This window comes from Pinus tabuliformis, chromosome 7 (assembly GCF_031772625.1).
Source record: "Pinus tabuliformis cultivar Carrire ecotype Pingquan chromosome 7, CPIR1, whole genome shotgun sequence".
Classification (NCBI taxonomy): domain Eukaryota; kingdom Viridiplantae; phylum Streptophyta; class Pinopsida; order Pinales; family Pinaceae; genus Pinus; species Pinus tabuliformis.
In genome coordinates this window covers 291,999,989-292,012,483 of record NC_142293.1, presented here as the reverse complement: position 1 = coordinate 292,012,483, position 12,495 = coordinate 291,999,989, and the positions used below count along the sequence as shown (strand labels likewise).

The 12,495-nt window shown below is 32.8% G+C and overlaps 1 pseudogene; it reads left to right on the top strand.

Moving 5' to 3' along the window:
• The first annotated feature begins 10,766 nt into the window (after positions 1-10,766).
• Positions 10,767-11,818, top strand: LOC149247033 (E3 ubiquitin-protein ligase ORTHRUS 2 pseudogene; annotated as a pseudogene).
• Positions 11,819-12,495: the final 677 nt, after the last annotated feature.

Genomic DNA, 12,495 nt, shown 5'->3' with positions numbered 1-12,495 from the left:
TTGCATTAACTTTTCTATGGAGTTGGAAATAGGAGTTTCCCAATGGAAAATTTGAAGTGATTAACAAGCCGTTATTTTTTTTTCTTTTTTCTTCTCTAGTCATCACCACGCTCGTGTTATATCTGGCATGTCAGGGCGCATTAACTTTTCTATAGAGTTGGAAATAAGAGTTTCCCCAGTCAAGACGCATTAACTTTTCTATAGAATTGGAAATAGGAGTTTCCCCATAAAAAATTTGAAGTGATTAACACGCCTTTATTTTTTTTTCTTTAGTCATCACCACGAGCGTGTTATATTTGACTATCAAAAACTCATGAGCGCATTAACTTTTTTATAGAATTGAAAATAGGGGTTTCCTTTTCCATAAACTCTCAAAATCTTGAAAGGCTAATCAGTGGACTCTCAAAATCTTCGGTCTAAATCAGAATTTACGGTGACTCTCAAAGTCTTCAAAAGTCTAAATCACTCATAATTTCGAGTGAACGGATGCCGGAAGCCGTGTGGAATGTATTGTCTTCTAGCGAATAAAAAAGACTTCAGTACAGACTTTCGGTGCAATCAAACAACCTGCAACGTCACGCACATTGACTTTTCAGTTCAGTGCAATTCCCTGTAATTTCGCTCACCTCTGTCCTCAATCCTTGAATTATATCTCAAATTATATAAATGGATTGAATGCTCCATTGTACCAGTACTAAAAAAGTGATTGCGCTGTTGTTTCTCAAATTCCGAAATATTTTTGGAATTGAGAAGGGTTAAGAAATTGATCTTGCTGCTGTGTCTCAATTTCTGTAATATTCTTGCTGTCGCTCAAACTCTGAAATATTTTTGGAATCTATAATCTAGCTATGATCACTAGCACAAAGGTTTTTCGCTGTTAGGGTTTTCTTTGGAAAGCCCTAAATTCGGTTCGACTGTTAGGGTTTTGTTTCGAAAGCCCTAAATTTGGTTCTGTTAGGGTTTTGTTTCGAAAGCCCTAAAAGCTCACTAGTATATGGGTATCTGGTCAATGGATACCTCCATAAATTTCCATGGATACTTCAGACCTGTCGCACCTTTTTTCGGGTTAAAAAGAAATTTATGGAAGTATCCATTGACCATGTACTCATATACCAGTGCGCTTGTAGGGCTTTCGAAACAACACGCCAACAAGGTGAGAACAGTTGTCTATGGTTTCGGAATGCTCCCGCGGGGGATTGTTGGGGAGAAAGAACTTGATAAAGCGGTCAGTCACGGATAAGATTGGGAGGAAAATAAACGGATGCAGAAAATGAGGGCAGGGCCACGAGAAGGAGAAATGGATGCAGATAATGAAGACATGGCAAGGGAACTTACTAAACTGAAAATCCTGTACTGTCATCCACTGTAAATTCTTCTTCACTTGATGTTAAAATCTAGATTCAGTGACTCTGTAACTTCTGTAAGGAATCGGAGACTTGACTACAGAGGGAGCGCAAAAGCGTCTCCGTAGTCAAGATTGTTGCTGTAAGGACTTAATTAGAAATTGACACGCATTTGGGGCCAGCCATTGATATTGTTCAGTTATGTCAATAATTGGCATATTATTCTTAAGCGAAGAGTGTATGGGTAATTTGTTTGGAATTTGAGCACTTTGGTGTATGGGTATTTTGACATTTGGAATGTGAGCACTTTGGTGTATGGGTATCAGCTAACAACTTTAATGTGCGGAGTAAAACAGAACATTTATGCGATTGGAAATTTTCAAAATAATTTGATGGTTATTATAAATTTTATATATATATATATATATATGAGAGATTAAATCAATTTTTATTGATAAATTTATATTTTTAAATAGTTTAATATAATTTATAGTTAAAATAGTATTTTTCAAAGTAATTTGGTGATATAATGTTAAGTAAGAATATATTTTTTTATTATTTAAAATACATTTTTGAATGCATAAATGGATTTCGCACCTAAAACAAACTTTTGAGTACTATAATTCTATAGATTAAATGTAACATGTCTTTATAGTTATATATTAAAAAAATTATCCAATATTACCATACTTACTCTACAAAACAAGAATATGAATTCTATTTTCCTTGGAGCTTTATTATCTCTTGATTGGACTTATTTACAATGCATACATATATGTTAAGTTACATTGGGTTTATGTTAACCTGTCATATACTTTCTCATAGCCTTTGTGAGTTCTATTTGTTCATGTAACTTTTAAGGACTTCAGCTATAACTTATGATTTTCTGGGGTTATGGGTTCATTTATCACATGCTTCGGCTTTACTTGGTTTGTTGTAAGGTTTTTCCTCTCATCGTTGATTGTGTTCCAATATTAATCACCATGAATTAAGGTTTGTTTCTAATATGGGTCTATCGAACCCTCCAAAAGTGCATGTTGGCACTTTGGTTATCACATCAAACATGACCAGTGTCTCTGGGATAGGTGAGGTGTTACCAATTTAGAGCGTTGAATTTTAGGGTTACACATTGATGGTGGGGAAGGTAGTAAGCTGTTATGGCAACTACCCTACCCCATTTGGCTTCCAACATTCGTGTTCACCATCACTCTTGTTGTTCAACTCTTTGTTTTTTACTGTGGTATTTTCCCTTCGAGTTCCCACCATCGGATTTTTGAAACCACCGCTTCAGCGAAAAATATGACAAATGACTAAAATCCTTATTTCCATTATCAAATGTGTTGCAAGGGTATGTTTGTTAGTTATTTAACTAACAATTTTTGTTTGGCTTCCGGTTGTTTATGGCTTTCTTCTCGTTGCAAGTTGCAATTGCCCATTATTGAGATACAAGAATTATTGGTGTCCCTCACCCACTCTCCATCTCACGAAGTTAAGGGCTTTAGATTTACAGTGGGTTATAAGTATTTTCAAAATAATTTGATAGTTATCATTAATTATATATATATGATTGCCCACGGGGCATTGGATTGACAGTGAATGGGTGCGCTGTTAAGGCACTCCTTGTGATAGGTCACCGGTTCAAATCCCCCGTGGGTACTTAGGTTAGTCTAATAGATAAAATATATATATATATATATATATATATATATATATATATATATATATATATATATATGATTAAAATCACTTTATTGATAATTTTGTATTTTCAAATGATTAGTCTAATTTATAGTTGAAATAGTATTTTTCACAATAATTTGATGATACAATTTCAAGTAAGAATGTGATTTTTTGTTGGTTAAAATACATTTTTTGATGCATAAATAAATTCAACGCCTTAAAAAATCCAAGAGCATTATAATTCTACATACTAAATGTAACATGCCTTTTTAATTATATATATATATATATATACAATGTTACCCTACTTACTGCCACAAAACCAAAATATATTTTTCCCTCCTAAATTACATTTTACTAAAGGTTTAATTCTATTTTCCTTCGAGCTTTATTATCTCTTGATTGGACTTATTTACAATGCATACATGTATGTCAAGTTACACGAGGCTTATGTTAACTGGCCTATACTTTCTTATAGGCTCTGTGAGTAGTTTGTTTTTTTGTTATATTTGTTCGCGTGATTTTTAAGGACTTTAGCTATAACTTATGATTTATTGGGGTTATGAGTCCATTTATCACATGCTTCGGCTCTTCGGCTTTACTGGGTTTGTGGTAAGGTTTTTCCTCTCATCGTTGATGGTGTTCCAATATTAATCACTATGAATTAAGGTTCATTTCTAATATGGGTCTATCAAACCTTCTAAAAGTGCATGATGGCACTTTGGTTATCACATCAAACATGATCGGTCTCTCTGGGACAGGTGAGGTGTCAGTAGTATAGAGCGTTGGATTTTAGGGTTACACATCAATGGCGGGGAAGGTAGGTAATTTCTTATGGTAACTACCCTACCCCATCTGGCTTCCTACATTCAGTTTGCTTCGTTGTGCTTGTTGTTGGCGCTCTGCAACTCTTTGTTTTTGACCCTGGTGTTTTCCCTTCCAGTTTCCACCATCATAATTTTGAAACCATCGCTTCAGGCAAAACTATGACAAACAACTAAAATCCTTATTTCCATTATCAAATGTGTTGCGAGGGTATGTTTGTTAGTTATTTAACTAACAATTTTTGTTTGGCTTCTGGTTGTTTATGGCTTTCTTCTCGTTGCAATTGCCCATTATTGTGGTCATACGAAAATGATTGTTGTCACTCACCCACTCTCCATCTCACAACATTAAGGGCTTTAGATTTAGAGTTGGTCATAAGTATTTTCAAAATAATTTGATGTTTATATATATATATATATATATGGTTAAAATAATTTTATTGATAATTTTATATTTTCAAATGGCCTAGTTTAATTTATAGTTGAAATAGAATTTTTCACTATAATTTGGTGATACAATTTCAAGTAAGAATGTGATTTTTTGTTAGTTAAAATAAATTTTTAAGGCATAAATAGATTTAACACCTTAGAAAATCTTAAGACACTAGAATTCTACTAAATGTAACATGACTTTATAATTATATATTAAAAAACATATATATTTTTTATCCAATGTTACCCTAATTACTCCACAAAATAAGAATATATTTTTCCCTGTTAAGTTACAATTTACTAAAGGTATTTTACTAAAGGTTGAACTATATTTTCCTTGGAGCTTTATTATCTCTTGATTTGATTTCTTTACAATGCATACATATATGTTAAGTTACAAGGGGCTTATGTTAACCCACCATATACTTTCGCATAGGCTTTTTCGGTAATTTACTTTTTATTATATTTGTTCGCTTAACTTTAAAGGACTTGAGCTATAACTTATGATTTATTGGGGTTATGAGTTCATTTATCACATGCTTTGGATTTACTTGGTTTGTTGTTAGGTTTTTCCTCTCATTGTTGATGGTGTTCCAATACTAATCACAATGAATTAAGGTTTCTTTCTAATATAGTTCTATTGAACCCTTAAGAAGTGCATGTTGCCACTTTGGTTATCACACTAGACATCACTGATCTCTCTGGGATGGGTGAAATGTGAGCAATCTAAAGCATTGGATTTTAGGGTTACACATTGACGATGGGGAAGGTAGGTAAGTCGTTATGGAAACTACCCTAACCCCATCTCTCTCTTGGCGTTCAATTTCCACGGTTGCTCTTGCTACCAGCGCTCTGCAACTCTTCGTTTTTTACCCTAGTATTTTTCCTTCAAGTTCCCACCACCGAATCTCTTATCAAATGTGTTGCGAATATATGTTTGTTAATTGTTGAACTAAAACTTTTTTTTCAGCTTCTGATTATTTACGAATTTATTCTCATTGTAGGTTGCAATTGCCCACTATCGAGGTCATATGAGAATTATTGGTGTCCCTCATCCACTCTCCATCTCACGATCTTAAGGGCTTCAAATTTTCAGTTGGTCATAAGTGTTCTTAGTTATCTTTGCACATTAGGAGCAATATGCATAGTATCTCCGCCTTTTTCTTGGATTATTATCAGAGTTAATATGGTTATAATGTAAGGATTTCCTTATTTTCACGGGGTATTTGGAGTTGTGGCATTTTCAAACCTTCACATCAGGTAAACCCCAATTCTTTATCTAAATCTGTTATTATATTTTTGTTCCTATGAAACTTACGTTAACTGGCTCTTTTGGCCATTGTCTCAGTAAGTAATAATTTTAACCTTTTTGCAGCACCGTTGACTTGGGAAGCGTTATTCTGGGTCTTCAATTAGTCTCGAGGTTCCTTATTGTTCCCTTACTCTAATTATTTTTCCAGTAATTCTAAGCTTGAAAACCCTACTCTAGGTGTGAAGACCTATAGCTCAAGGTTAAGATCCTTTGCCACAAAATTAATGAAGTGGTTATCTATGGCCTAGGGTCATAACCATAACCGAGAGTTCTGGTTTGAGTGTTTACTTAATCTGTAAGAAAGGGTTTTAGTGGCTTCCCACAACCCCATAATTTATATGTTCGGCCCTCATGGCCACCTGTGAAGTCATATTTTGTATTAGAAGTCTTATGGAGGAGTTTCCCTTTTTATTTGTTTCAAAAACTGAGACTTTTGTGTTATTATTTCAAGGAACACGACTGTATAATTGTGTGATACACCAAGGTCCCGAGAATGAAATACATATTCAGTTTTTTTTTTGTTCATACTTATGGTCAATAATATTTATTGAAGGCATTATATTATTTTGTGTTTATTGTTTTTCTTTCGATTACTTTTCTCCTATAAATGTAAATTGTTACTTTCCAAACTTGCTTGTTAAATTTTCTTGCTTACATGCAAGTTATTCATAGAAAAGGTAACCAAGATACTATTTATTTGCTAGCATGTCCAACTTGTTTGATTAATATCAATTGTTTTATTGTATGGCTTTGCATAATTCTTTTAGGAGTTATTAATGCATTTACTGTGTTTCTCATAGGGCATAGTATTCTTCTAGTTCATTTAAAAACCCTTGTTTGTACCTTTTAAACAAAAAATCGCTACTTATAAATTCATAAATTTTTCAAGGTAATCCTTTACATTTAAGTTGTTTCTTATACTCTCAAAGGATCTATTTATATATGTGTATCAACTTTGTTATTTGTTTTCTCTCCTTTTTCAATAACTTTAGTTGTTAAGACCACAGCGTGTATAGTCTTCATACCTAATAAATAGGCTAAGGATTGTTGCCCTTCGGTCATGATTCTCAATTCGGTATTGACTAGGGTAACTAACCTATCCCAAGAACACCTTACAGTGTTATGTTATCTTGCATTTTTCTTTTACTTTATACTAAACAGTTTGTAGAAAAAAAAACTCTTCAAATAACTAGAGAACATGAAACAAGATTAAAACAAGAACTTCAAAAAACACATATTGAACTAGATTTCACTTATCTACACGTCACTTGAATGCCACAAATCCTAGTATATAGAAAGATGCTTCACCCGACCAATGAGTACTTCTACCTCTACCGGGACTCCCCCTAATCCAATTCCACACTCAAAACAACTTTTCAACAAAGACCTCTCTAGGCCCAATGGGTTCCTCATGGTAACGTCATGCCCTCCTTAATACTGTGTCATGTCCCCGAGGAAAGTAGCACCACAACTACTCAACTACTTGGTCACCCTCATAAATGGCTCCAATTTCACAAGATTGGCTCATGCTTTTCTCCTCTCACCCTCTTGGTCAATCTTCTTTTTCAAAAATGAGACAATTTGTTTCTCGGAGGAAGAAATCTTGAAAAGCAACTACCTCTACCCAGTTTCCCTTCTTAGGCTTTCCCTAATTGTTTTCCTTAATTGTCTAAGTGTGAAATTTTCTCTTCGCATATTTTTCCCACTATAGTTTCCTAGCTAGCCTAGTACAACATTTTTTTATTAATAAAAATTAGAAGAAAAAAAAAACAATTATTCACATCACATGTTTATACCTGGCCTCAACATGGCCCATTGTCCATAAAATTAAATTTAAAAGAGAGGAGGTGAAGTAATTACAAGTCACTCGGAGATGTTACATTTTCCTCCCCAAGAAAAACACCATCCTCGGTGTTTTCCTAGTCCCAAAACAAACTAGGCTATTCCTCACGCATCAAATTTTCATCTTCCGAGGTAGTCTTTTCGACGCTAAAGTGCTTCTACTGTACTTTAACCTCGGTTATTACTTGCTTCCATCACTAGTAGAAAATGGCTAATTAATTACTAAAAAAATGACTACACTTTGCATATAAATGACTATTTTTCAATGGTTCACCAATATTAGCTAATTATAAGTATCTTATAACACGACCAACTTTTAGTTGTTTTTAGCTTACTCATTAATTGGTTGTCTCAATTTTATTGTCTAGTAGTATATTTAGTCATAAATTTGATCATTAATTTATTCATTTATTTAGTCATTGATTGTCACAATTAATGACCAATTACAACAAAATATAATACTATATGATCACTTGAGAAAACAAATTAATGACCAAAGAAATATGACTAAAATGTTGGTCATGTTATAAAATATTGTGAATTAGCTACTAATAGCCATATATATGCAAATTTAGTCATAATTTGAAACTTATTAATGACTAAATAAATATGACTAAATTTTGGTCGTGTTATAAGATACTTTAAATTAGCTACTAATAGTCATATATATGCAAAATTTAGTTATCATTTGTAATCGCAAATTTATCATTTGCAGTAGTCATTTATCATTTTTTTATAATTTCATATTTATTATATAAATAACTAATTTAGTAGTTTATAATCATTTCATTTACTTTAGTCATATATTCATTTTATTTGTGTTCATCATTAATCAATACAAATTATTAAGTAGTTTTAGATTAATTTTATGTGTTCATTATTAATCAACATAAATTAATTAGTATGATTTTGCGACTAAAAAAAAATGTCATACAATATGTATGTTCATCTAATATGAAAACACAAAGTTACATATGTTAATTACATTACTAAATAATATTAAGTACAATTATAAATAATTTCAACCACATAAATTATGTTATATTAAATGTCAAGTATTACAATATGAGTTTCCAACATAATATTGGTTGGACTACAATTTACACATGAAATATTGTTTCATCACTTCAAAACATTATCATTGTGTTGCCAAGGAAATGTAGGTGAATTCACCAACTCTAAAGAATTGACCATGAGTTTGTATATTTGTGTCTCATGTAGGATATTATATTTAAGGGCTAGACTAGTTCTCCTCTCTCTCTCTCTTACCGCATTTGTGACTCCAATGTTACTGTTCTCCTATTTCTTTAATTCCTCCTTCTTACCATCAACACTGAGTTCCTCTTCTGAAAATGAAAGAAGATACAATGCATAGTATAAGACATGAAAGACAATGAATATTGAAATATAAGTTAAAGTAGACTATAAACAATTTATACGACATATACCCCAACATCAGCAATGCCAATGTCATTTTTCCCTAGAAAAGTAAGAAACTCGAACAAGTTTTATTTAGTTAGCCAATAGTGGCCATTATGCGGCGATATGACCTGTATAAACAAAGCAAATAAAATATCACTGTAGAAAAGAACACCTTAGGACTTAGTATTCAACATCTAGGAAACGATTAGGCACAATCATGTTTACTAAGTTACATGCCAAAAAGCTCAAGTTGTAAATAACTTGTCAAAATGAAAGGAAAGAAAAAGACAACGTATAAGAAATCATGTATGACACCTCGCTAGCAAATTGCATCATAGAAGAAAAAAACTCTCCTTAGGTTGCCATGATCCTTAGGTTCCAAAGGAAGTAAACGTCCTACTAACATAATAATTTATTGGTTGCATCTTGGCCTCCAAACAACTACAATGATTTCCCTTACACATCATAATATTCAAATATTTAAAAAACAACACAAGAACCAAGGATATAAAATTGCGTTCAATAATGATGATACATTCAAAGCATTGTGAGGTTAATAAATTAATTTTGTGTAAATCTAATAGATATGGTAATCTAAAAAGTTTCACTATTCCTTTTTTATCACAAATCTAAAAATGTGAAACAAGGACCTTTGTAATTATTAGATGAAGATATATATAACCCTTTATGATGCCATTCTAGTCATTATTAAAAAGCTTAGAGGAAACATAAATGGTTCTATTTCATATCACAACATATGCAACACGCCTACCACCAACAATTTATTGTCCTCCAAATAACAATTATGTAAAGGGGTTGCCCACTAAGAAGAATCGCTCATATTATCACTAGTAACTATTGTAAACAACAAAGAAGGGCACCTAGAGCAAAGGACTTACTATCCTTCAATTTCTTAAAATGGGATAAAATCTAGAAGGGCTCTTCTCATACTCTGAGCTCACCAGGATTCTAGAAGACACCTCTAACTACAATGGAACATTCCCAAATCAGTGCAAGTACATGTAAATTAATGAACTTGTAAATTTTAGAGTTAACATCTTGTAATTGTTGGTCATGTTACTGACTTAAGTTATGGATGGTTGAGCTAGTCATAGGCTTATCATATTTAAAAATTTATATCATATGAAGTGCTTACTTCACCAACCATCATCCCTGATAGTTATACTCCTCACTACCAAGTATAATATAGGGTGAAGTTATAAACTGAGTGCCACTACTTATGTATAATTTATCTAATATGAACACCATTGATCTAGTATCCTCTTACTCCTTCTCCAGGCCTAGAGTCACTCGAGTATTTGTGATTGTATGCAATTTTCTCGACATATTTGGTTGTGATTGCCTTCATTTTTTTTTATAAAACTTGTCAACAATATGTTATTTATTCTGAAAGAGTTGGAGTTTTGTTCAATCTAGTTTCCACATGGTGTATGCATTGTGGTTAGGATATATGCTAGTCTTACAACCTACTTTATTATGATTTGAAGGGCTATGACAACTATTATATAATTATTGTAATTTATTGATTGTTAAGTTGTTTTTCTTTATATTCTGTCATGTTTGTAAGTTAGATGCATATTAATAGTTTAATCCTCATTCATCTTGCAGGTGTGGTTTCCAACAGATGATAGTGATATCTAGAAATGATAAGATTTAGCAAGATATATATTTGCAAGGCTTGAAATAAATTATTTTGACTGTTTATTTCATCTGTTTTCCGCTAGTAAAATTCTGTAATTGGAATAAATGGGTGGTTTTTTTTCTTATATCTCGTTTCTCTCTTTTTCCTAGACTCCTTGTGGCCACAATTTCTACTTTAAGTACTTTTAGAAATGGATGGGACGGGGGAAGAAGAATTATGCAAAATGTTGAACTCATATTCCCTACAAAATGGACTCTCAGTGCAGAATCAATGCAGCCCTTGTAATAGATAACCATATGGAAAAGGCGGCAACAAATGCAGTTGAATCCCAATTTGGACCTCCGAAAATTTATATGTACATGCAAAATCAAGACAAGCCTCATACAACTTTTATGAATGAACATGAAAAATGCAAGGGTTTATCAAATGCAACTAGTGAACGAATTTTTGTTATTGTTCCACCATATCATTTTGGTCCAATACTTCCAGAGAATGATCCAAAACGACACCAAGGTATGCTTGTGGGAGAATGTTGGGGAGACATAATAGAATGCAGGCAATGGGGTGTTGATCTTCCTCAGGTTGTTGGTATTTCTGGGCAGTCTCACTATGGTGCTCAGTCTGTAGCACTATCTGGTGGGTATGAGGATGATGAGGACCATGGTGAATGGTTTCTTTATACTGGAAGGTGTGCAACTTCTTCTTTTGCTTAAAACTATGCATCTAGGAATGGTTAGTACTTTACAGTGAAAGCACAATCTGCATGCTTTTATGACATAGAAATGCTTTTCATTATTGTTATTGAATTTTTATTAATAAAAATGCCAATGATACTAAAATTACTTCCACTTTTTGGTATAATACTCTCTGATAAAAAGTTATGACTTCGCTATGTTGTCAATAGTGGTGGAAGAGATCTTAGTGGGAACAAGAGAACAAATAAGGAGCAGTCCTTTGATCAGAAGTTTGATAAATCTAATGAGGCATTGCGAGTTAGTTGTAAGATGGGTTATCGAGTCTGTGTTATCAGGTACTTTTTCAATTTTCTTAGCTTGAAATTGTGATAAAGCATGATATCTACATGTGTGCTTTAGCTTATCAGCTAGCCTTAGGCTACAATTCATTCATTATGTGGCTAACGTAATTCTAATTTGGATGTTTGTAAGTTGGTTTCAGGTCTCATAAGGAGAAGCGTTCATCTTATGCACTAGAAAGTGGTGTTAGGTATGATGGCATATATAGTAATAGAATTGAAAAATGCTGGCATAAGAAAGGAATTCAGGTCATGATTATTAGCTAAATGGGAACCTTTGATTGAAAGTTGTTTTTCCAACTTGTATTATGAGAGATCTTATCCTTTTTGCATAGGTTTTATGTTTGAAATAATATAGCTTAATTTCTTGCTTTGTGTCCAGTTCCACGTGGAATTTGTAATTTTGACTTGTATAAGATCTAGGATCTAGTACTTAGCTGTGGTTGTGAATCTCGTATTCATGTTGAAATATTGTGTAAACAATTGTGATTTTCATAACTTCACCATATTATGTCAAGATTTTCTTGATTTGACCTTGGGTTTTTCTAGCAGCTCAGACAATGTGCCATTATTTGGACAATATCATGTTAAATGCAGATCCATTCCACAGTTACTGTGTGGTTCTTGTTGTTCCATCCCATCAAGCCCTTGAAATTAGGGTTCAGAAGGAAGGAATTTTTTACAAGGATTTTGTTGACCTGTGTTAGAAGAGTAATTAGCCTACACCCACATCAAATGGCCACAACAAATGGGTTTTGCTATTGAAAATATATATTTTATATTTTTTTATGCATAGGTGAGACAAGCATGCAAACATTGAAAACTTTTTCTTTAGACATAGTGTTTTTGTGTGCTATGGTTTTTTCCTTTGATGCACTAGTACAAAATGGATAATTAATTACTAAAAAATAACTAAAATTTGCATATAAATTACCATTTTTCAG